Source organism: Pan paniscus, chromosome 15, assembly GCF_029289425.2.
Source record: "Pan paniscus chromosome 15, NHGRI_mPanPan1-v2.0_pri, whole genome shotgun sequence".
NCBI lineage: Eukaryota > Metazoa > Chordata > Mammalia > Primates > Hominidae > Pan > Pan paniscus.
The window spans coordinates 45,621,523-45,648,727 of NC_073264.2; the positions used below are offsets into that span (position 1 = coordinate 45,621,523).

At 38.6% G+C, this 27,205-nt stretch overlaps 1 long non-coding RNA gene across 3 annotated transcripts in view; it reads right to left on the reverse strand.

The window, feature by feature from the left end:
- Positions 1 to 27,205, reverse strand: part of LOC134728892 (uncharacterized) — a 405,206-nt gene that overhangs the window by 57,801 nt on the left and 320,200 nt on the right. Inside the window, exon 3 of one of the 3 annotated variants that reach the window (XR_010109753.1) lies at positions 21,495 to 21,594. The exons of the other annotated variants lie outside the window; for them this stretch is intronic. This is a non-coding gene — a long non-coding RNA (uncharacterized LOC134728892). Of the gene's footprint in view, positions 1 to 21,494; positions 21,595 to 27,205 lie in introns of those variants that run through there. 3 annotated transcript variants of the gene reach the window in all.

Below are 27,205 nucleotides of genomic sequence, written 5' to 3' on the forward strand. Positions count from 1 at the left end.
TTTCCCCTTTTTTCCCTCCTCACTTATTAAATATTTATGACACTGCTGGAAATGCAAAATGCTTGCTCTTCAGTGCCGTGAAGAAATAGCACTTGAATGTAAATTTAATTCTCTCAGCAAGGCAATTTTTACTTCTATAGAAGGGTGTGACTCACAAATGGAGTAATGGCGAGAACACACCTGGACAGGGGAGGGGAAGGAGTTCTTATTCCTGACACAGGTAGCCCCTACTGCTGTGTTGTTCCCCTACTGGCTAGGGCTGGATTGCACAGTCTTAGCTAATTCCGATTGGCTATTTTAAAGAGGGCAGGGGTATAAGCCAGAGTGGTGGGGTAAGTAGTTTGGAGGGAAGGATGGTTAGGAACAGGTAACTAGAGGTGACTTAGGTTAGAGCAGGTGACCAGGAATGACTTGGGTCAAAGCAGGTGACTGGGATGAGTCAGGACAGGGCAGGTGACCGGGGTGACTTAGGTCAAAGCAGGTGACCGGGATGAGTCAGGACAGAGCAGGTAACCAGGGAACAGATGTGAACTACTGATTAGGACTGGCAGGAAAGTTGTTTACTGAAACTGGAAGCAAGGGAGGTAAGAGAACCAGGAAGTTAAACTTTAAAATGGGGAATCAAAGAATAAGAGAGCTGAACATACTGACATATTGATTCTTTGAAGAGAAACTTGAGATTCATTATATTTAACTGTCATGCGCATCCATGTGAAGAGACCACCAAATAGGCTTTGTGTGAGCAATAAAGCTTTTTAATCACCTGTCTGCAGGCAGGCTGAGTCTGAAAAGAAAGTCAGCAAAGGGTGGTGGGATTATCGTTAGTTTTTATAGGTATGGGATAGGTGGTGGAGTTAGGAGCAATTTTTTCGTGGGCAGGGGCTGGATCTTACAAAGTATATTCCCAAGGGCAGGGAGAATATTACAAAGTACCTTCTTAAGGGCGGGGCAGAATATTACAAAGTACCTTCTTAAGGGCTGGGGGAGGATATTACAAAGTACCTTCTCAAGGGTGGGGAGGGTGTATCATGTAAAGTACATTCACAAGGGCAGGGGAATATCACAAAGTACATTATCACATTATCACAAGGGCCTGGAGGGTGTATTGTCACAAAGTCAATTGACAGTTAGGGTGGGGCAGGAACAAATCACAGTGGTGGAATGTCATCAGTTAAGGCAGGAACTGGCTATTTTCACTTCTTTGGTGGACCTACAGTTGCTTCAGGCCATCTGGATGTATACGTGCAGGTCACAGGGGATATGATGGCTTAGCTTGGGCTCAGAGGCCTGACATTAACGACACTGTGTTTGCTGAGCATTATATGCTCAATACATCCCCTGAGGAAGGCACTATTAATTATTACTATTGTCAAAGAAACAAAGCTTCTATCATGTTTGGATTTGAATCCACTGGAAGTACTTTATGTTGTTATTGCTATTGCTCGCTGAAGGCCCTCAGGGAAACTCAGGTTGGAGCCCATTCTGCTTACCCAAGGCTGGTAAGTTCATTTACAGCTCAAAGGAAGAAATGTCATCTCCTAAACCAAATCTATTTGATAAATTAAATGAAAATATAAGGCTTCCCAGTGCTTGCCTATGAAGGTTAAGTTCCAGAAAAATTAAACAGGGAATTTTAAATGTCTTAAGAAGAATTTGTCTTGTCTTCTTAAAAAGGAAGCATCTGCATTCCTTCTCAGGGTTATATTAAGAGACGGAGTCCATATATATTTAAAGTTAAGTATGGCCTTTTCCCCACATGTCTGCTCTTACGGGAGTAATCATCTTTGATTGTGTACCCCTGTGATATTTGAAATACTTGTTTGGTCTGCATCCATGTTTCCTGGTATACAACTTTAAAAATCCTTGGAATTTCCAAAGTGCTATCTTCTTGCATGCTAATTTTGTCTGATAGCTTCAGGGTGGGGATGATCACCTGAGACAAAGGCATAATTAAAGTGTTGGGACTTTCAGCCCCAACCCCCAGACTCCTGAGAAAGGTAAGGACTGAAGGTCAAGTTGATCAGCAATGGCCAATGGTTTAATTATTTAGGCCTACTTAGTGAAGTCTCTATAAAAACCCAAGAGGACACAGTTCAAAGAGCCTCCGGATAGGTGAACATATGGAGGTTTCTGGAGGAGGGTAGGCCCAGGGAGGACATGGAAGCTCTGTGCCCCTTTTCACATACTTCATCCTATGAGTCTCTTCATCTGTATCCTTTGTAATATCCTTGACAATAAATGATAAACCTAAGTGTTCCCTGATTTTTGTGAGCCAATCCAGCAAATTAATTGAAACCAAAGAGAGGGTCATGGAAACCCCAAATTGAAGACCATCAATCAGAAGTTGCAGGCCAGGCGTGGTGGCTCACACCTGTAATCCTAGCACTTTGGGAGGCCAAGGCAGGTGGATTTCCTGAGCTCAGGAGTTCGAGACCAGCATGGGCAACATGGTGAAACCTCATCTCAACAAAAAATTAACCGGGTGTGGCAGCATACACCTGTAGTCCCAGCTACTCAGGAGGCTGAGGCAGGAGAATTGTTGAACCCAGGAGGTGGAGGTTGCAGTGAGCCATGATCATGCCACTACACTCCAGCCTGGGTGGCAGAGTGAGACTCCGCCTCTAAAAGAAAAAGAAGTTCCAGAGGCCAGAGGCCTAGACTTGTGACTGATGTCTAAAGGGCAGTCCTGGGGACTGAGCCCTCAACCTGTGGGATCTGACACTATTTCCATGTAGATAGTGTTGAAACTGACTTGGAGGACACCCAGTTAGTGTCTGTTGTAGAATTAGTTACTAGCTTGGTGGTGGGGAAAAAACCACATATTTGGTCACAAAAGTCTTCTTCTGTGTTGATGCTTATTGTTATGGTGGTGTGACAGGAGAAGAAAAGCAAGGATTGAGATTTTTTCTGAAACTACCTGTGATCACAGAATATAATTATTTTTCCACCCCTTGTTCCACCCCTTGTGGGATGGGGAGCACAGGTGAGCAGGTGCAGGAGTGAGGGCAAGCACTTTTGGGCTCTGGCAGGGGCAAAACTCCGTGTGTGCCCTGCAGCAGCATCTAGTGGGTTGCTCACGACCCCTGAAGCCCTAGAAGGAGTGTTACAGTGACTCTTTCGCTTTACTGTCCACAGACAGCTTAAGTGTTAACAGCTCGGTGGAGGGTTAGTGTGACAGCCTTTTGCACCTGCACTTGTGGCACCCAAGTTCTTGTGCAGTGTCCAGGAGGAATGAGGTCGCATGAATAAACTGAAGATGGTAAACACAGGGGATTTTATTGCTGATGAGAGTGGCTCTCAATGGGAAGAACAGAGCAGGAAGGTAATCTTCCTCTGGAGTCTGGCCATCCCTGGACTCCTCTCTGAAGCTGCACCAGACTCATCTCTGAAGCTGCACTGTCAAGCTGCCCCTCTGAAGTCAAACTGCTTCTCTCCAATGTCCAACCATAGTTTCTGTCATCCAGCTGCTTCTCCTCTCTCCTGGCTGAGTTCTGGGATTTTTATAGGCACATGATGGGGGCAGAGTGGGCTATGGGTGGTATCAGAAAAGACAACATTCAAGCAGGAAAACAGGGATGTACCTTCTCACTTTGGGCCGCAGTATCAGGCTTTTTGGCTTAAGGGTGGGGCCCTTGTCCGGGACCAGCCCTATTGTGCCCAGAATTTCCCTGCCTCCTGTCTCTATCATTATCTCATCAGCACATTATTTGTATTTCCAAAATTATTTCCTCCTAAACCTTATTCATTAGCATTATTTGTGAAATCTGGTTTCTTTTCTTTTTAGCCAATACTGAATCAAGTTTTCTGTTTCATAAATCTATTTTCTCAGCACATTACATATGAAAAAATTGAAGCACAGAGAAGGTGAATATACCAAAATTCACACATATCTTAACTACCAGGTTAGAACTGCAACCGAGACCTGAGTCCCAAGTGATTCCCTGTCCCATTATATGACTCTGCCTCCCTCAAGTGCTGGTAGAACAGCTGAAGCAATGGGAAGTTTAATGTGAGAAAGAAGTGCAAAAGAGCCAATAGGCTAGATACGTTTCTACACGGGAGCTGGCTGTTCAATTCCAAGCTCTGGAACACAGGATATGCTAAAGACTCCAAGTTTGTTTCTGTACCTAGAAGGTACATGAAAAGTTTCAGCAGCTCCGCAAAAATATCTGGCATGAGAAAGCTGTGCCACTATGACTCATCTGAATAATGAAAGCCCATTAACAGTATAGTCAGAGCGCCATCTGGCAAGGTGAGGAAATGATCAAGAATAAATATATTGAGTGTCCGTCAGAGGCAGCATTGTGTAGTTGTTAGGAAAGCAGATCTTGAAATCAAACTACCTGGGTAAGAATTCACTGTTCACATCATTGTATTCTTGTGACCCTGAGAAAATTATCTAATATCTCTCCGCTTCAAATTATTTACAAGTAAAATAATAAGAAGAATAGTATCTACCTCACAGCTTTGTATGAGGATAAGTTAATATATCTAAATTGTTAATAAACCTGCTTACTATTTAGCAAGCCCTCAGTGTGAGTTATTCTTATCATCAATGAGGAAAATGAAACTAGAGATTCATCTACTTTCTATTCTGCTTTTACCATCTTAGACTATCATGCTTGAGGCACTGTAAATGGGTACATTGAATAATCAATAAAGTAGTTAGCAAAAAGAAGTGGTTGTAAAAATGCACAGATGCTATATAGCAGGTAAGATAAGTATGGAAAGGCAGATGCCCACAACCAACATCTTTACTCAAAGCCTGGAAAACCTGACAGGTAATCTACCTAACTTTAAAAAAAAAAAAAAAAAAAAACAGGCAAATTCTGAATGTATTTCCATAACGGATTAGGGTCAGAATGGTTCAGTGGTCACACAGGTACTTATGCTGAACAAGCTGAATACTTGGATTCAAGGCAGCAAGACTCATCTAGTGTAGACTGATCGCATTGAGGACACTGAGAATCACTCAGACTCATTTAGGATATGCTTAGTTCAATGCACATTTGGTATATTTCCTACCAAGTTTTACTGGCGTTATTTAGGGTACCACACCCTGAATTTCTTTAGAAAACGACACCCAACTGATTCTCAATCTATCTGGTTCCAGTGGTGATCCAACCTCAAAAAGGGGCAGAAACCCATGCCCTACTAGTTCTTTAGTTCAAGGTTAGACATGTACCCAGGTTGTTCCAATCAGAATGAAGGCCAGGATTTGATCAGAATACTCAGAAAAAGACACTTTCACTTCTATGGGATTGTAACCCAGGAAAATGTAGGTTTAAAACTTCTATGTGACAACTTTCTTCTCCCACCCCTGAAGACTAAGAATGAAACCAGCAGGGAAAAAGATAAGAAATAAAGAGGAGAATAAAATCTTGATCACATTGTTTGAGCCTATAACCAGGCCACACTTAAAATGAAACTATCCTCTGGATTTTCAAGTTATATAAGACAATAAATCCCCCATATTTTTAAAATCAGTTAGTTAGTATTCTGTCTTGTGCAACAGAAAGAATCTTAGCTGATACACTTAGGAACTGGAAGGGAAGACTTAGATGAAGACTGATTTCTGTAGATGGCAAAAACTGGAATAGAAAAGTCATGGAGTGACATCAGTGAAATGCCAACTAGAGTTACCTGGCTCTCCCCACCTCAACAAAAAGGGACCAAAACAATAAAAAAAAAAACCAACTATTTTGAGTGGAGTGACTAATCAAGTACCCTGGAGAACACCAAGGAGTGGTAAAAACCCTGTGGACCACAGACAATTAGGATACCACCATAGAGAGAGGTGCAAGCTACCCTGCCACTTTACAATGTCTCCCCCACCAGGATAAGCTCAGAGATGGAGGGATTTCTTCTTACAGGAAAAAGAAAAGTTGAACCAGCAGTCCCATTATCATCACGGATGCCGGTGGTCCTTTCTATAGAAGAATCCCCTAGCCCTCACAGGACCCAAACTCACTTTGGAGAGTTGCTAGAAGTTGGCACAGCTGCATTGCTCTGGAATAGGAACTCACATTGTGAATCCCCCACTCTTGTGATGTAAACTGTACTACATAGCACCGTCTTAACACCAGACCAACTGCTAGAATGTGTTCTGCCCTGGGGGCCAGAACACACTGCCTTTATCCATTGCCTAGGTCCCAACATCATTCTTTCATGTTCACATGCATGCCTGAAACACTATGACCCTGGGTACTAGCAGTATAGGCTGGACAAAATGATTAAAACCCAAGTGTTTGAAACCATATGGCAACCAGCTCCTCTGGGAAATAAGCAGACTTAAACAACAGGGACACCACCAAACTACCAGCCAGGTTACTGCTCCCACATGTGCCCCCGTCAGGCAGCCAGGCAGTGTACAGTACATGTGAGAGCCTGTGGACAGCTTAACAGCCACTTCAGCAGAGCCCTGCTTTGCCAGAGGGTCCATCACTAACAATGGCCTGACACATCTGTGCCCACACTGACAGCCAGTCTGCTGGTAATCCAGCTCTGGGAGAGACTGCCACACTGCTGGCCGACCAACCATGCCTGCATGTGTCTGGCCCTGCAACCAGCTTGGCAGCCCTTCCCCCAGCAAAAATGCACCCTGGCTGTCACAAACTCCCACAGCTAAGGCACCAAGGGAAACACAAATATCAGCTGATGAGAAATATTGTTGAAGAAACTACACAGAGACCACACTACTGAGTCCACACAGACACAAAGCCAAGGCACCATACCCAACTGACAACCAGGATCCTCTCCGGAAAAAAAAAAAAAATGTTCCCCCTACAAAACCATTCCATAAAATTGGAAAAAGCAACCTATTCCACTAGATGTGTAGATATCAGTAGATGTGAGAAACAAACAAACAAAAAACTCCAGGAAACAGGACGCCCCCAAAAGAACACAATAATTCATGAGTAGTAAAACCCCCACAAAGGATATTTACAAAATGCCTGAAAAGAAATTCAAAATAATTATCTTCATGAAACTTAGCAAGACACAAGAGAATACTGACAAACAATTCAATGAAATCAGAAAAGCAATTCATGATATGAATGAGAAATTCAATAGAAAGAAAAAAGAAAACAAAAATATTAGAGCTGAGGAATTCAAAAAGTAAATTAAAAATACAGTAATACAATTAAGACCTTCAACAACAGACTAGATCAAGCAGAAAAAAAGAATTTCTGAACTTGAAGACAGCTCTTTTGAAATAACCCAGTCAGAGGGAAAACAGAAATAAGAATAAAAAAGAATAAAGAAAGCTTATGGGACTTTGGGAACACCATTTACAAACATATGTTCACATTATAGGAGTTCCAGGGGAAAAGAGATGAAAAAAAGGCACAGAAAACTTATTTAATAAAATAATAGCTTAAAACTTCCTAATCTTGTAATAGATATGAATATCTAGATCTCAGAAACCCAAAAGTCCTCAGTTAGACTCAACCCTTTCCAAGGCACATAATAATTAAACTTTCAAAAATAGAGAATTCGAAATGCTGCAAGACAAAAGTGTTAAGTTACATATAAGGGAATTGTCATTAGACTATCAGAACATTTCTCAGCAGAAGACTTACAAGCCAGGAGAGAATGGGATGATATATTCAAAGTGCTGAAAGACATAATCGTCAACTAATAATACCATATTCAGCAAAACCATCTTTCCAAAATAAGAAGAAAATAAAGGCCTTCACAGATAAGCAAAAGCTGAAGGAATTCATCACCACTAGACTGGCCTTATAAGAAATGCTTAAGGGGCCAGGCATTGTGGCTCATGCTTATAATTCCAGGACTTTGGGAGGCCAAGGTGGAAGGATTGCTGAAAACCAGGAGTTCAAGACCAGCTTGGAAAACAGAGTGAGACCCTGTATCTACAAACAATAATAATAATAACCTGGGCATGGTGGCATATGGCTGCAGTTTCAGCTACTCATTAGGCAGAGGTGGAAGGATTGCCTGAGTCCAGGAGGTCGAGCCTACAATAAGCCATGATCACACACCACTGCACTCCACTGTACACTCCTGGGTGGTACAGTGAGATCCTGTCTCAAAAAGAGAGACAGAAAAACAGAAAGAATGAAATGCTTAAGGGAGTTCTACAACTGTAAGCAAAACAACAATAATTACTATCATGAAAACATGTGAAGGTATAAAACTCACCAGTAGAGGAAAATTCATATTCAAACTCAGAATACTACAGTACTGTAATGATGCTTTATAAATCTTCCAATTTACTAGTATGAAAGGCTAAAGACACAATATTAAAAAAAATAGCTAGCAGCTAAAAATGTAAATTTTAAAATTTTAGGGCAACAAAAACATAAACTGTGGGGCAGAGCAAAAATTCTAAAGTATTTTCATGCAACCAAAGTCAAGTTGTTATCAGTGTAAAATAGCCTATTATAATTACAAGACTATGTTAGTCCATGGTAACTACAAATAAAAAAAATTATAACTGATGCACAAATCAGAAAGAGAAAGAAAACAAAGTGTAGCATCACAGAAAACCTATAAACCAGAGGTAAACAATGAGAGAGAGAAAAGAACAAAGGATTTTTTTTTCTTGTTTCTTTCATTTTATTAATAAAAAAAAATTTTTTTTATTATACTTTAAGTTTTAGGGTACATGTGCACATTGTGCAGGTTAGTTACATATGTATACATGTGCCATGCTGGTGCGCTGCACCCACTAACTCGTCATCTAGCATTAGGTATATCTCCAAATGCTATCCCTTCCCCCTCCCCCCTCCCCACCACAGTCCCCAGAGTGTGATATTCCCCTTCCTGTGTCCATGTGATCTCATTGTTCAATTCCCACCTATGAGTGAGAATATGCGGTGTTTGGTTTTTTGTTCTTGCGATAGTTTACTGAGAATGATGGTTTCCAGTTTCATCCATGTCCCTACAAAGGACATGAACTCATCATTTTTTATGGCTGCATAGTATTCCATGGTGTATATGTGCCACATTTTCTTAATCCAGTCTATCATTGTTGGACATTTGGGTTGGTTCCAAGTCTTTGCTATTGTGAATAATGCCGCAATAAACATACGTGTGCATGTGTCTTTATAGCAGCATGATTTATAGTCATTTGGGTATATACCCAGTAATGGGATGGCTGGGTCAAATGGTATTTCTAGCTCTAGATCCCTGAGGAATCGCCACACTGACTTCCACAATGGTTGAACTAGTTTACAGTCCCACCAACAGTGTAAAAGTGTTCCTGTTTCTCCACATCCTCTCCAGCACCTGTTGTTTCCTGACTTTTTAATGATTGCCATTCTAACTGGTGTGAGATGATATCTCATAGTGGTTTTGATTTGCATTTCTCTGATGGCCAGTGATGATGAGCATTTTTTCATGTGTTTTTTGGCTGCATAAATGTCTTCTTTTGAGAAGTGTCTGTTCATGTCCTTTGCCCACTTTTTGATGGGGTTGTTTGTTTTTTTCTTGTAAATTTGTTTGAGTTCATTGTAGATTCTGGATATTAGCCCTTTGTCAGATGAGTAGGTTGCGAAAATTTTCTCCCATGTTGTAGGTTGCCTGTTCACTCTGATGGTAGTTTCTTTTGCTGTGCAGAAGCTCTTTAGTTTAATTAGATCCCATTTGTCAATTTTGGCTTTTGTTGCCATTGCTTTTGGTGTTTTGGACATGAAGTCCTTGCCCACGCCTATGTCCTGAATGGTAATGCCTAGGTTTTCTTCTAGGGTTTTTATGGTTTTAGGTCTAACGTTTAAATCTTTAATCCATCTTGAACTGATTTTTGTATAAGGTGTAAGGAAGGGATCCAGTTTCAGCTTTCTACATATGGCTAGCCAGTTTTCCCAGCACCATTTATTAAATAGGGAATCCTTTCCCCATTGCTTGTTTTTCTCAGGTTTGTCAAAGATCAGATAGTTGTAGGTAAGTGGCATTATTTCTGAGGGCTCTGTTCTGTTCCATTGATCTATGTCTCTGTTTTGGTACCAGTACCATGCTGTTTTGGTTACTGTAGCCTTGTAGTATAGTTTGAAGTCACGTAGTGTGATGCCTCCAGCTTTGTTCTTTTGGCTTAGGATTGACTTGGCGATGCGGGCTCTTTTTTGGTTCCATATGAACTTTAAAGTAGTTTTTTCCAATTCTGTGAAGAAAGTCATTGGTAGCTTGATGGGGATGGCATTGAATCTATAAATTACCTTGGGCAGTATGGCCATTTTCACGATATTGATTCTTCCTACCCATGAGCATGGAATGTTCTTCCATTTGTTTGTATCCTCTTTAAACCAACAAAGATCAAAAGAGACAAAGAAGGCCATTACATAATGGTAAAGGGATCAATTCAACAAGAGGAGCTAACTATCCTAAATATATATGCACCCAATACAGGAGCACCCAGATTCATAAAGCAAGTCCTGAGTGACCTACAAAGAGACTTAGACTCCCACACATTAATAATGGGAGACTTTAACACCCCACTGTCAACATTAGACAGATCAACAATACAGAAAGTCAACAAGGATACCCAGGAATTGAACTCAGCTCTGCACCAAGCGGACCTAATAGACATCTACAGAACTCTCCACCCCAAATCAACAGAATATACATTTTTTTCAGCACCACACCACACCTATTCCAAAATTGACCACATACTTGGAAGTAAAGCTCTCCTCAGCAAATGTAAAAGAACAGAAATTATAACAAACTATCTCGCAGACCACAGTGCAATCAAACTAGAACTCAGGATTAAGAATCTCACTCAAAGCCGCTCAACTACATGGAAACTGAACAACCTGCTCCTGAATGACTACTGGGTACATAACGAAATGACGGCAGAAATAAAGATGTTCTTTGAAACCAACGAGAACAAAGACACAACATACCAGAATCTCTGGGACGCATTCAAAGCAGTGTGTAGAGGGAAATTTATAGCACTAAATGCCCACAAGAGAAAGCAGGAAAGATCCAAAATTGACACCCTAACATCACAATTAAAAGAACTAGAAAAGCAAGAGCAAACACATTCAAAAGCTAGCAGAAGGCAAGAAATAACTAAAATCCGAGCAGAACTGAAGGAAATAGAGACACAAAAAACCCTTCAAAAAATCAATGAATCCAGGAGCTGGTTTTTTGAAAGGATCAACAAAATTGATAGACCGCTAGCAATACTAATAAAGAAAAAAAGAGAGAAGAATCAAATAGACACAATAAAAAATGATAAAGGGGATATCACCACCGATCCCACAGAAATACAAACTACCATCAGAGAATACTACAAACACCTCTATGCAAATAAACTAGAAAATCTAGAAGAAATGGATACATTCCTCGACACATACACTCTCCCAAGACTAAACCAGGAAGAAGTTGAATCTCTGAATAGACCAATAACAGGAGCTGAAATTGTGGCAATAATCAATAGTTTACCAACCAAAAAGAGTCCAGGACCAGATGGATTCACAGCCGAATTCTACCAGAGGTACAAGGAGGAACTGGTACCATTCCTTCTGAAACTATTCCAATCAATAGAAAAAGAGGGAATCCTCCCTAACTCATTTTATGAGGCCAGCATCATTCTGATACCAAAGCCGGGCAGAGACACAACCAAAAAAGAGAATTTTAGACCAATATCCTTGATGAACATGGATGCAAAAATCCTCAATAAAATACTGGCAAACCGAATCCAGCAGCACATCAAAAAGCTTATCCACCATGATCAAGTGGGCTTCATCCCTGGGATGCAAGGCTGGTTCAATATACGCAAATCAATAAATGTAATCCAGCATATAAACAGAGCCAAAGACAAAAACCACATGATTATCTCAATAGATGCAGAAAAAGCCTTTGACAAAATTCAACAACCCTTCATGCTAAAAACTCTCAATAAATTAGGTATTGATGGGACGTATCTCAAAATAATAAGAGCTATCTATGACAAACCCACAGCCAATATCATACTGAATGGGCAAAAACTGGAAGCATTCCCTTTGAAAACTGGCACAAGACAGGGATGCCCTCTCTCACCGCTCCTATTCAACACAGTGTTGGAAGTTCTGGCCAGGGCAATCAGGCAGGAGAAGGAAATAAAGGGTATTCAATTAGGAAAAGAGGAAGTCAAATTGTCCCTGTTTGCAGACGACATGATTGTTTATCTAGAAAACCCCATCGTCTCAGCCCAAAATCTCCTTAAGCTGATAAGCAACTTCAGCAAAGTCTCAGGATACAAAATCAATGTACAAAAATCACAAGCATTCTTAAACACCAACAACAGACAAACAGAGAGCCAAATCATGAGTGAACTCCCATTCACAATTGCTTCAAAGAGAATAAAATACCTAGGAATCCAACTTACAAGGGATGTGAAGGACCTCTTCAAGGAGAACTACAAACCACTGCTCAAGGAAGAACAAAGGATTTTAAAACAACCAGAAAACAATGACGTTGGAGAAGTCTTTACCTACCAATATGTTTCTAAATGAAAATGAATTAAATTCACCAATTAGAGGAGCCAGGCACGGTGGCTCATGCTTGTAATCCCAGCACTTTGGGAGGCCGAGGGGGGTGGATCACGACGTCAGGAGGTCGAGACCAGCCTGGCCAACACAGTGAAACCCTGTCCCTACTAAAAATACAAAAATTAGCTGGGCGTGGTGGCAGGCATCCGTAATCCCAGCTACTTGGGAGGCTGAGGCAAGAGAATCGCTTGAACCCAGGAGGCGGAGGTTGCAGTGAGCTGAGATTGCACCACTGCACTCCAGCCTGGGCAACAGAGCTAGAATCCATCTCAAAAAAAAAAAAAAAAAAAAAAAACAGTGGCTAAATAAATTTTTTAAATGCCCAACTACATGCTGCCTACAAGAGACTCACCTCGTTCTTAAAAACAAACAGTGAAAGTGAAGAGATGGAAAAAAGACATTTGTCATACATGAAAACCAAAACTAAGCAGGAGTGACCGTAACAGATAAAATGAATTTTAACTAAAATACTGTAAAAATAGGCAAAGTCATTTCATAATTATATAAGGATTTATTTAATAAGAGGATATAACAAATGCAAATATATATGCACCCAACACTGGAGCATGCAAATATGTAAAGCAAATATTCTTAGTACTGCAAATGTAAGGTATTAGGTTCAGCTTAGTGCCTCAGAACTGTTTTTTCCCTAGCTGAAGCATATGCCAGTCCATTTAAATAATGGACAGATCATCCAGACAGAAAATCAACAAAGAAAGACTGGACTTACACTGCACCATAGATCAAAGGGACCTAATAGACATTTACAGAACATTCCATCCAACAGCTACAGAATACACATTCTTCTCAACTTCACATGTAATGTCCTCCCATATAGATCATATGTTAGGTCACGAAACACTCTTAACAAATTAAGAAGACAGAGATCATCTCTGATATGATTTGTCTCTGTGTCCCAACCCACATCTCATCTCAAATTGTAATCCCCATGTGTCGGGGTAGGGGGCTGGTGGAAGGTGACTGACTCATGGAAGTGGCCTTCCCCCTTGCTGTTCTCATGACAGTGAGTTCTCATGAGATCTGGTTGTTTGAATGTGTGTGGCACTTCCCCCTTCACACTCTCTCATTCTCTGCTGCCACCACGTGAAGAAGCTCCCTGCTTCCTCTCCACCTTCCACCATGACTATAAGTTTCCTGAGGCCTCTCAGTCATGCTTCTCATTAAGCCTGTGGAACTGAGTCAATTAAACTTCTTTTCTTCATAAATTACCCAGTCTCAGGTAGTAGTTCTTTTATAGCAGTGTGAAAATGGACTAACACAATTTCTTCTTTTCTGAGTAAAACCATGTACATCTGGAAATCAACAAGATAAATTTCAAAAACTTTGCAAATACATTAAAATTGAACAACATGCTCCTTAATAAGCAATGGGTCAATACAGGAATTATAAGAGAAATTTAAAACTTCCTAGAGAAGTGAAATGAAAACACAACATACCAAAACTTACAGGACACAGCAAATTCAGTTGTAAAAAGAAAGTTTATACCAATAAATGCCTACATATAAAAAAATTATAGTAAAAAAACCTAAAGATGCACTTCAAGGAACTAGAAAAACAAGAACAAACTAAGCCCAAATGGTAAAAGGAAATAAATAATGAAGCTCAGAGAAGACAAAAACAAAATAGAGACTTAAAAATTCAAAAGATCAATGAAATAAAGAGTTGGTTTTTGGAAAGATAAAAATAATAAATTTTTATCTAGGTGAAAAAAAAGAAGGTGCAAAGAAATAAAATCAAAGATGAAAAGGAGACATTAGAACTGATATGACAGAAATACAAAGGATCATAAGATACTGTTATGAAAAACTATACACAAACAAATTTGATAACGTAGAAGAAATGAGTTAATTCCTGGACACATACAGCCTACCAAAATTAAATTATGAAGAAATAGAAAATATGCACAGACTAATAACAAGTAAGGAGACTGAATCAGTAATAAAAAGTCACCCTTCAGAGAAAAGCCCTGGACCTGATGTCTTTACTGCTAAATTCTTCAGAACCTGTAAAGAACTCAGCAATTCTCCTCAAACTATTTCAGAAAACTGAAGAGGAGGAAATTATTCCAAACTCACTTTACAAGAATATCATTACCCTGATTCCAAAACCAGACAAAGACATAACAAAGAAACAAAACTACAGGTGAATATCCTTGATAAAACATAAATGCAAAAATTCTCAGCAAGATATTAACAAACCATATTTAATAGCACATTAAAAAGATCATTCATATGATAAAGTGGGATTCATCCCAGGGAGTCAAGGATGGTTCACCATACACAGATCAATAAGTGTTATATATTACCTTAACAGAAAGAAAGGCAAAAACCATGTGATCATTGCAACAGATGCAGAAAAAGTGTGTGACAAAATTCAACAACCCCACCAACACTTCATGATAAAAACTCTCAACAAACTGGGTATAGAAGAAATATACCTCAACACAATAGGGCTATATTTGACAAACCCACAGCCAATACCATACTGAACGTAGAAAAATTGAAAACTTTAAGATTAGAAACAAAACAAGGATGCCCACATTGCTATTCAACGTTGTACTGGAAGTCCTAGACAGAGCAATTGGGCAAAAGAAGGAAATAAAAGAAACAAACTGTACATCAGAAAAGGGGTAAGTTTCCAAAATATATAAAGAATTTAAACAGTTCAACAGCCAAAAAGAAAACTCATTAAAAAATGGTTGAAATACTTTATGAGACATTTCTCCAAAGAAGACATACTAATGGCTAACAGCTGTATGAAAAAAATGCTCAATATCACTAATCATTAGGAAAACGCAAATCAAAACTACAATTAGATAATCACGAATCACTGGGATGTTGTCACATAGTACATTCTTGCTTAATTATGCATAATCAAGTTTTCCTTTATTTTATTATAGTGTAGTTTAATATCTCATTTATGGATACTTATAAGAAGAAATTTTTTTCTAATCTCCCCAAAGCCTTGCAGTGATAGCACTGAGGGAAGCCGGTAGACCTAGAGGCCACTACCCAGTTCCCCTCCATGTGATTTGTTGAATTCCAGGTGGGTGCTCTAACTTTTGGACCATACTCTGAGATTGGCATCTTACAAGGCCAAGATGGTAGTGCCTGTCTTTGTGCCTGATATAGACTTTGGTTTTGCTATTTTATATCAATTATTTTAGACAATTAAATATTGCAAGATATGTAATCTGTCCGAAATCTTTTCTTTTTTTTTTTTCTTTTTTTTTTTTTTTTTGAGATGGAGTCTTTCTCTGTTGCCCAGGCTGGAGTGCAGTGGCGTGATCTCTACTCACAGCAACCTCCGCCTCCCGGGTTCAAGCGATTCTCCTGCCTCAGCCTCCCAAGTAGCTGGGATTACAGGCATGCGCCACCATGCCCAGCTAATTTTTGTATTTTTAGTAGAGACGGGATTTCACTGTGTTGGCCAGGCTTGTCTCAAACTCCTGACCTCAGGTGATCTGCCTGCCTTGCCTCCCAAAGTGCTGGGATTACAGGCGTGAGCCACCACGCCCAGCCTGCAATCTTTATATGTCATAGGATGTTATATTCACAAGACTATTGAATTTGATAATAATTTATGATTCTGAAATTTCTAAATCAATACAGCTAAAAGAATCAAAATGCAACCTTGTCCAGAGATAGGAGGCAGTTCCAAATTTGAAAAATCCTCAAAAAGTAGACAAATGTGCTTCTCAGTCTGAAATTTAGATAAGACATATTGAGGCAGGCAAATAGGGTCTTCAGGCAGGGAACATAAGGCCAATTCACACTTCAGATATGACAGGAAAATATCTTCTCCATAGGGTGTAGGCCAAGTAACTAACTTTGTAACTTTACTTCATCCTCATTTACATTTACTGCATATCCCAAGTAACCAATGGAATCCTCTGGAGGGTACTTAATCTCCCCAAAATTCTGTAACAGGGCCCTTGAGCCCCTGTGCTTGAGCCCGCTCCCACATTGTGGAGTGTACTTTCATTTTCAATAAATCTCTTCATTCCTTCCTTGCTTTGTGTGTGTGTTTTGTCCAATTCTTTGTTTAAGATGCCAAGAACCTGGACACCCTTCACTGGAGACAATATGATGTGCAGAGTTTGAAAGTCAGCATATTAGCTTTTATTGAAGCATGGGATCGCCTAGAGAAAGCTTTAAGGAGAGATCAAAATGATCACCTTATGTTGGGTTCCCTAGAAACAGTGTCCGAAATGTAAATTTTTGTTCAAGTTATTTATTGAAGGAGTGCTGTCAGGAGATGGGGAGTGAGGAAAAGGTAATGCAGGAAAAAAGCTATGCAAGTATGTGGTCTTAGACAAAGCCTAGCTCCATGAGGATCTCTGAATCTGCAAGATATTACAGAGTTGGCCCCACCTTAAGCAAGGAGGCCAACCTTTTAGAGCCCCTCTCCCATCAGAGAAGTGTTAGCTGCAGGCTGCACTGGGAAGGAAGCAGGTCATGGATCCCAGGGGAGGTGGCTCCTTATTCAGACAAATATTTAGAGAATATTTGCTCAGTTGTGAGGCATTGGCAGCAAACATCAACAGCAGCTGTTGAATTGAGTGCACTGGCAGTTAAAGAGGACCTGGATAGAGCATGAACTGTATCCACGACAAAAATTTAAAAATAAACTTTGGAGAATTCAAATGGAAAAACGTCATATGAATGAGGGACACCAATGTCCACCATATGAATGAGGGATGCCAAGAAGTCTAAGAAAGATGTCAATAATGAAAGAGAATGGTATTAGTAGCCATCCATAATAGGTGTTTCTGACCATTGCAACAGAAACGACAAAACTGAAAATAGAGCAAGGTGGAGTAGTTACAAACAGTGTGGTCAATTTATTGTCAGATATATAAATAGAATACAGAAGTCCCCATTTATCCACAGGGGATACATTCCAAGACCCCCAGTGGATGCCTGAAAACTCAGTACCAAACCCTCTATATGCTGTGTTTTTTCTTAAACATACCTATCTATGATAAAGTTTAGTTAGTAAATTAGGTAAACTAAGACATTAACAACAATAACTAATAATAAAATAGAATGGTTTAGTAAAATAAACACTGTAAGAATTAAAGAAAGAGGAGAGAAACACGAAGGGTGGCTTTTTAGTCAACAGGGACAGGATTATTTTAAATCAACCTGAGAGGGGCGGCTAGCCGAGTTAGATCAGAGCCACACTCTTACAGATTAAGAGTTTTTAAGGATTCAGGGTGGGAGAGTTTAGCAGAGGCTTGGACTGCTTCTGTGTCTCTTTGTTGTGCTTATCTGGGAGGGAGAGTTGTGTGTCTGTTCCCACACATCTTTCTGCAGCTGCAGGCATATCCCTCAGTCTGCTTTTGGCCTCCCTATCTTAGTGCACCTGAAGGGAAAGGAATGTGCTTATTAAGGCCCACTGTTTTACTTGGGCCCATTGTGTGAGGGTGAAGTTTGGCAGTTACCCAAGGGACTTTCCCCCCACCTCCCTCTGTGCCCCAGCTGTCTTATCTGTGTTTTACTGTCTGCTCTTTCTGGCTGCTTGTAATAAGAGAAGTGATTTCCTTGAAATGCATGACACTAGAAAGGGAGCTGGAACTTAAATAGGCAGTGTTTGTCCAAGGTGATGGTGCTCCTGGTCTGTCGAACAGAAGCACTGTAATATCACAGCAGTCAAGTCAATTTGATAACTGAGAAGGCTACTAAGAGACTAATGGATGTTTAGCATACACAGCATGGATATGCTGGACAAAAAGATGATTCATGTCTCAGGCAGACAGAATGAGACATGTGAAATTTCAACATACTACTAAGAATGGCATACGACTTAAAATTTATTATTATTTCTGGAATTTTCCACTTAACATTTTCAGATCATGGTTGACCATGGGTAACCATAACCAGGAAAAGCAAAATCATGGATAAGGAGAGACTACTTTCCTTTTTTAAGACTACATATCTTGCAATATTTAATTGTCTAAAATAATTGATATAAAATAGCAAAACCAAAGTCTCTATCAGGCACAAAGACAGGCACTACCATCTTGGCCTTGTAAGATGCCAATCTCAGAGTATAGTCCAAAAGTTAGAGCACCCACCTGGAATTCAACAAATCACATGGAGGGGAACTGGGTAGTGGCCTCTAGGTCTACCGGCTTCCCTCAGTGCTATCACTGCAAGGCTTTGGGGAGATTAGAAAAAAATTTCTTCTTATAAGTATCTATAAATGAGATATTAAACTACACTATAATAAAATAAAGGAAAACTTGATTATGCATAATTAAGCAAGAATGTACTATGTGACAACATCCCAGTGATTTGTGATTATCTAACCTTGAAAAAAGTCATAAGTATTTGTGTTTAGAATGTAATACTTTATTACATGAACTAGATAAAGAAAGGTACTGATTGAAAATTAAGGCTTTCAATTTCCAGTTTCACTAAATGTTGTTTCCTTATTAAGATTACAGCAATTGAGCCAATAATAATTATTAACCTTTAGTTATTTAAGGAGGTCTTGGGACTTACACACATAGTATCTTACCAAGTAGAATTCATGGAATATAATCAGAACACATTATGCTTTTGCCTCGAATGCCCTCTAAATGTATTATCTGGGGATAGTTTTCCTCTCCCTTTGGCAAAAACTCAGTCAGGTCCCACAGTTTCCTCAGTGCTTGTTGATTACACAGCCCTAAACTGATTTCCCACACTCTTGATCCAGCAGATATTTACAGCTGGCTTTATCTGATGCGGTGAATTTTGGAGTTCCTCAGAGATGTCCAGCAATAGTGTTGACTTTCACATGCAGCTCCTTGACCCAAACAAATTCACTCCTTCCTAGTGGTTTTTTACTCCTTCCTAAGTCTCTATAAATTTTGCAGTCACTTCTATCTTCTCTTGAATGTCCCATAGATCACCCTAGCCCTACTTAAGCTCCCTTGAGCCTGACCCACTCCAGTCTGGGATAACCTTTCCTTGGATGTGGCCTTCACAACCTGTAGGTGTGTAGTCTGAGCCCAATGTCCCCTTCAGCCCATTTTTCAGCAGATATCCAAATTAAGCTTCCTGAATCCCCCCTCTCTTGCTTAAAAATGAGGGAAGACATGACCCATGGGAAGAGAGTTACTGTGCAATTTTTTAAAATCCACTCTATTTTAATTTTTTTGTAGAGATGGGAGTCTCACACTGTTGCCCAGGCTGGTCTTGCTTAAACTTCCTACAGCATCATCTGTTTCATGACCGACATTGGTGTTTGATATATGGGTGTCTCTTTTAAAACCTCCAATTTAGCATCCTTTTATATTTAAAAAAAATGAGAATTAAGCCCTGTATCTTATATAAAAGCTTTGGAAGTTGCAACAGTGAGAACACCCCAATATTAATAAACTAAAGTAGAGGAGAGGATGATAGAAGCACAGGGATGAACCTTGGTGACAAGAAACAATCATGTAATGGTTCGCAGGAGAACCATGAAATCCTTTTAGCTCCATTCCATCTGTGCAGGAGAACTCTTAGAATGTGTGAGTAACCTGTCTCACAGCCTGGAGACAGGGGAGCTAGCGGGCATAGGGAGCTGTCCACTAACTAGAAAGTCAGCTTTCTTCTACTTCTCTGTCCACTATCTCTTATAGAGGCCCCCTTTCCTTTTTTTTTTTTCAAAAATATATTTGCATTAGGTACTAAATTTGGTTCACTACTGTAGGTGGGTTAGGGAAGACTGGCTCAGAGGTTACCCAAAAGAACATTTTTAGCCTCATTAAACTTAATATTTAAGGAGAATCACTTTCTCACTTGAAGTATTCTGGTAATTATTTTAACTCTCTTTTTTTATTGTTACCAGTATGAAACTATCCTAAGTCAACTAGAAATAAAGAAATCTGTGATGGAAATATATCCAATCTTAATAAAATTTGGATAATTAGCCTATAGGATTGAGCCAATATACTTCCCCCAAATGAACTAACTTTTGCATTCAACCGCAACACTTAAGATTTCTTTATAATTCACGTTTCCTTGTTTTTAAAACTCAACAATATACTCAAAACTTCACAGATTATAAACCAAGAGGCTGAGCTAATGTTTTATATTCTTTCATTGGTGCAAAAGACTATCATGGGGACCTATAAGGATATGAAATTTTTCTTCCAAAGTAATGACCTTATATTGCACCAGATAGCTAAAATACCACACTCACACATTTCATATTGCATCAAACTCCATATATACTTAAAGTTTTTCACTTTCTTCTAGAATAGTTATGAACAAATAAAATCATTCTGAGTAGAAATAATTTAGTCCTCACTAGTCTATTTTTACACTTGTCACTTTAAAGAAATTTTAAAAAGGAAAAATCTAATCAATCTAATGCAAGAGAAGATTATAGTATTTACCAAAAATGCCTTCTCCATTTACTAGTAAGCTTATGGAAGAAATGGTTGGTCATTTCTGTATCACCTGGTCAGACCCTAAACTTTTAACATGTGATAAATTCCAGCCGTTTTAAAGGCTTAGATGAAAAACAGCCTTTTTTCAGGCAAATTTAAATGTTCCCACCCAAAATAATTATGTTCTATTATAGAAATCAATAATCCAACTTGTCTCCAGTGTGAATTACATAAAAATTATCTTTGAAGTATTAACAAAATAATTTCATTGAGGTAGCAATAACCAATTTCACTTTTTTCCACAACTGTCAAAACTGTAACATAAACACATAAATGTTTTATACATTTTTTTAAGTTACCTTTTACATAATGGAAAAAGTAATAAAAGTAGAGCTCAAGTTTCAAGAAGAAAAGTTTTGTAGGAAAGGATTAGGCAGGGTGATGAGAGACACCCAGGGAAACTAGAAAAATGAAAGAACAGGAATAGAATTTTTAAATTTTTATTGATGTTCTTACAAGGCTTACAGCTGAATGAAGTTAAGCATTCTGCATTTCAATTATTTTTATAGCAGTAAGAAGAATGTAGAAAACAGTTACACATTCATCTTAACTTGTTGTCAGCCTACTGAGAGCAGTCTTCAGAGATTCTCCTCCAATACCACCTAGCTTCATTTTTTTGGCCTCAACACTCACATCAGTATTCCAAAAAGCCTGTATATCTAAAATCAGAAAAGTTTATCATTTCTAGGTGTCTATATATTTACTCTATAGTAATACTTATCAAATGTTAAAGTGCATAAATCTCATCATGTAAATGTGTTTAAAATACAGTCTAGCATATAGATTATCACCATAACCATCTCTAAAGATTCTAAATCAATTAATCTAAATTTTAATAAGAGTATAACTTGTTCAAGGTTTGAACCACACTAGAGAAACACTGATCTAATTTTGGGTTCACATTCAAATTATTTAAGAGCTTTTAATATTATGACAACTACAATCAACTTTAACCTGTTACATCTTGGAGGATTTGATATAAGAATCAAATTAAATACACAGAAATAGCTAGATGATAGGTGGATGGATGGATACATACATACATACATACATACATACATACATACATACATACAATGAGAAGTGGGAACAAGAGATGAGGAGGGAATAAGGGGAGATGAAAATAAGTTTTTTTAAAAAAAAAGGTAGCTAAGACTACGTCTGCAAAATGCAAAACAACAATTTTAATTAAGTTTTACACTTAATTCATTGGTTGTTTAGCAATGTGTAGACACTTCCTTTAGCTACTTTAGAACCAGAACATAGTTTTGAGGGTTCTGTCTGTCTGTCTCTCTCTCTCTCCCTTTTTTTTTTTTTTTTTTTTTTTGAGACGGAGTTTCGCTCTTGCTGCCCAGGCTGGAATACAATGGAACGATCTTGGCTCACTGCAACCTCCGCTTCCCAGGTTCAAGCAATTCTCCTGCCTCAGCCTCCCGAGCAGTTGGGATTACAGGCACCCGCCACCACACCCAGCTAATTTTTGTATTTTTAATGGAGATGGGGTTTTGCCATGTTGGCTAGGCTGCTATTGAACTCCTGACCTCAGGTGGTCCGCCCACCTTGGCCTCCCAAAGTGCTGGGATTACAGGCGTGAACCACCGTGCCCAACGCTCTGTCTCTTTTTTAGTCCTTCTGCATCTTCATGTCTCACTCATAACCAGATTCTCTCTCTCTCTGCTCAGCTTTCTTATCCTTTTGTGATTTCTTTCACTCTTCCCATTTTCTTAGTCACTTTATCAATTTACTATTTTACTGTCTCTTGTTCCTATGTTCACCTTTATTACGGGTGGTCTCCTATATATGGTTGAAAGTACTTCTGCTATTATTATGTCTTCCCCATGCCTTCTGGCCCCACTCTTGAAATCTTAGAACTCCTATCTTTTAGGTTAAGAATTGCCCTATTCACCAACTTCTCTTTTAAAATCTATGTGCTTCTGGAAGAGATATATACTTTTGAAAGATCAAGTCACTATCAGCTGGAGACCCTTTATTTCTGTCAGTCATGAACCACTAGGCTTAAATGGCTTTGGACTTCTAACTGACATGGACAAAAGATGTCTCAGCCTTCCTTAAAATCTGCAGACATCTCACAATATGTACATACACACATTGCAACTTATTTTTCCATCTTCACTTAATTGCTTTGGACACAATTTTGATTGCTAGGAATAGCAAATTTTAACATTAAAACATTTTACTAGACTTACAGAGTCAGAAAAATTAAAGAAATAAACTAAAAAGATCAACAATCCATCCTTGAACTTCCTCCCCACCCCCATATTTCATAAAAAGAATTAAGCAATCTCTCAAAAATACAGTCTTAAAATACATGTACACATACATACACTCACACACTCAGGCTAGGGACATTAATAGTCACATATGCCTATATCTTCACCTCTTTTCTTGTCTAAAAATGTTCCACAACCTGCATTAATTGCCCAATCTAGCATTGCATTAGGCAATGATCATTGTTGAGAAATCTTTCCCATTATCAACTAAAAATTTCTTACAGTTTTTTTCCTTTTATTATGCCCATAGTGAGGGTGAATAGCTAATCATTATCCTTTAACATTTTTCCATACTCTGTGCTTAAAGACAAAGGTTATACCTATCTTTATTTGCCCTTTTATAATGTATTAAACACTTCAGCAGAGGTCCTGCTAAGGATTTTTATTGTCTCTCCTTCCTCACAACCACCCACAACTAGAATCATTATTAAAGCTCATTTTCATATACTGCTTATATTATCAAGAGATGCCTTCAGCATTTAAAAAATATTTTTAACACTCAACACTTAAGAAATAGCATTCTTCAATATAAATGAAAAGAGAAAATGATTAAAGTTTAAATTCATTAGGCACTCAATAAATGTTTATTGAATTTAGCTGAAATGTCATATTTTTCTACTTTTAATATTCATTATGATTTATTTTCTATTTTCATTTATTATGAGAAAACTTTCCATATTCCAAAAGATTAATTATATTTAATTTCTTCTCCCTTGAATAATTCTTTATTCCCCTGCTATTATGTGTAATATTTCAAAGTAAAGTATTCTTACTACAAGTCTCCTGTCTTCATGTGTCTTTTTCTTGCAACAAATAAACATATTAAATTTCTTCTCTTCTTACTAGTAATTCTTGCCACCTACCTGACTTACAGGAATATTTTGAAGATTGATGGGGCTATCAATAAAACACCTGAAATTCCTTGATGTTGTTTAAAAAAAAAAACAGGAGTGTATAAGGGAAGACAGTAATGCTGTATTTGGGGGAGTGTTTGTTTTTCTAAACATCCTACAGTAATTCCTTAGAGGATCCTTCTCTCCCCTTTGTCCTTGTAATAAAATTATGAGTAAACATGAACTTGATAGAATATGGATCCCCTTAATAAGAGCTCATTCATTTCTATTTGTTACAGAAGATAGGTTCACCATTGTCCATTCAAATAACAACTGAATGGGGCATGACCAGACCAACAGATTTCAAATTAAGATATAGCAATTTAATAGTATATCGCAGCAGTTGGCTTCTTTATAGCCTATCAACTAACAGAAGAATGCTCTCTCTTAAAAATCAAGAACTATAAGGTTCCACTGTCAGGAAATTAAAGATTTTCAGGTAAATTCTTTACTTCTCTCTTTGTTAATTCTCCTCTCATAGTATTAATCTGTTACAACGGGTACATCTCTGTCATTTTGCATGAGTGGCATAGACTAAACCTGACACCAGAAAACCTGGGTACAAATCCCTTTCCACCACTTACCAATTAAGTAACCTTGGCAAGTGTTTGTAAATCTAAATTGCCACGAAGGGATAGAATATTTTCTCTACCAATTTATAAAGTTTTTGAGAGAATGGAATTAGAAGATGTCTGTGAAGGCACGGAATAAATTTTTGATTGCTGTTATGTATAAGACATTACGATGCCAGCCTACCTAGCTTTTTGGCACTCTACCCCTCAGTTCTATCAGTTGTGAATAGAATTGTGATTCTATTCAATCACATCATAATTCTCACATAAGAAACAAGTAGGAAGAAATCATTGGCACATTTAATCATGTCTTCTTATTTACTCAGAGCTGATCTACATGTCAATGTAAAGAGACTGTGATTTTACAAGGGGCTTAAAACACCTCTCAGTATTTTGCATGCTCCTTCCAACTTCCTGACCAACAGTCCTGTCTGTACCCTTAGCCAGCCCTGGCCTTTCCACCTGGAATAGCTTTCCTCTTGTGCTTATTGGAATGATACTAACCTTTGAAAGTCCAGCTTAAAAGTCACCTCCATTAAATAGTCTTCACTCTCTCAATCAGAAGTATTTTTAATCTATTTTTGTTATTCTAGCACCTACTTTTATAGTCCATGTACTTCAGACTCCTCTCTATGACCAAAGTGAGTCATAATATTTATCATATTTAGTCATATTTATCACTAAATATTAGTACCAAATAGAGGAAGTTTAACATGAAATTTACTAAACAAATATCTGTTACTTTTACTCATGTCTCGCACAAAATTACGAAATTAGTCTTTCATTTGCTTTTCCCACATATGATGCACAAAAATATATGTAAATATACAATTTTACATCACCTATGACTCTAATATAATGTCTCAGTCCTAAACTCAAAGCCTTACATTTCTGTTCACTTCCCCCTCCATCTTTCCTTTTTTTTTAAATTTTATTATTATACTTAAAGTTTTAGGGTACATGTGCACAATGTGCAGGTTTGTTACATATGTATACATGTGCCATGTTGGTGTGTTGCACCCATTAACTTGTCATTTAGCATTAGGTATATCTCCTAATGCTATCCCTCCACCCTACCCCCACCCCACAACAGTCCCTGGTGTGTGATGATCCCCTTCCTGTGTCCATGTGTTCTCATTGTTCAATTCCCACCTAAGAGGGAGAACATCCAGTGTTTGGTTTTTTGTCCTTGCAATAGTTTGCTGAGAATAATGGTTTCCAGCTTCATCCATGTCCCTACAAAGGACAGGAACTCATCATTTTTTATGGCTGCATAGTATTCCGTGGTGTATATGTGCCACATTTTCTTAATCCAGTCTATTATTGTTGGACATTTGGGTTGGTTCCAAGTCTTTGCTATTGTGAATAATGCTGCAATAAACATACGTGTGCATGTGTCTTTTTAGCAGCATGAATTATAATCCTTTGGGTATATACCCAGTAATGGGATGGCTGGGTCAAATGGTATTTCTAGTTCTACATCCCTGAGGAATCGCCACACTGACTTCCACAATGGTTGAACTAGTTTACAGTCCCAACAACAATGTAAAAATGTTCCTATTTCTCCACATCCTCTCCAGCACCTGTTGTTTCCTGACTTTTTAATGATCGCCATTCTAACTGGTGTGAGATGGTATCTCACTGTGGTTTTGATTTGCATTTCTCTGATGGCCAGTGATGATGAGCATTTTTTCATGTGTTTTCTGGCTGCATAAATGTCTTCTTTTGAGAAGTGTCTGTTCATATCCTTTGCCCACTTTTTGATGGGGTTGTTTTTTTCTTGTAAATTTGTTTGAGTTCACTGTAGATGCCGGATATTAGCCCTTTGTCAGATGAGTAGGTTGCAAAAATTTTCGCCCATTCTCTAGGTTGCCTGTTCACTCTGATGGTAGTTTCTTATGCTGTGCAGAAGCTCTTTAATTTAATTGGATCCCATTTGTCAATTTTGGGTTTTGTTGCCATTGCTTTTGGTGTTTTAGACATGAAGTCCTTGCCCATGCCTAGTCCTGAATGGTATTGTCTAGCTTTTCTTCTTGGATTTTTATGGTTTTAGGTCTAACATGTAAGACTTTAATCCATCATGAATTAATTTTTGTGTAAGGTGTAAGGAAGGGATCCAGTTTCAGCTTTCTACATATGGCTAGCCAGTTTTCCCAGCACCATTTATTAAATAGGGAATCCTTTCCCCATTTCTTGTTTTTGTCAGGTTTGTCAAAGATCAGATGGTTGTAGATACGCAGCATTATTTCTGAGGGCTCTGTTCTGTCCCATTGATCTATATCTCTGTTTTGGTACCAGTACCATGCTGTTTTGGTTACTGTAGCCTTATAGTGTAGTTTGAAGTCAGGTAGCATGATGCCTCCTGCTTTGTTCTTTTGGCTTACGATTGACTTGGCAATGTGGGCTCTTTTTTGGTTCCATATGAACTTTAAAGTAGTTTTTTCCAATTCTGTGAAGAAAGTCATTGGTAGCTTGATGGAGATGGCATTGAATCTATAAATTACCT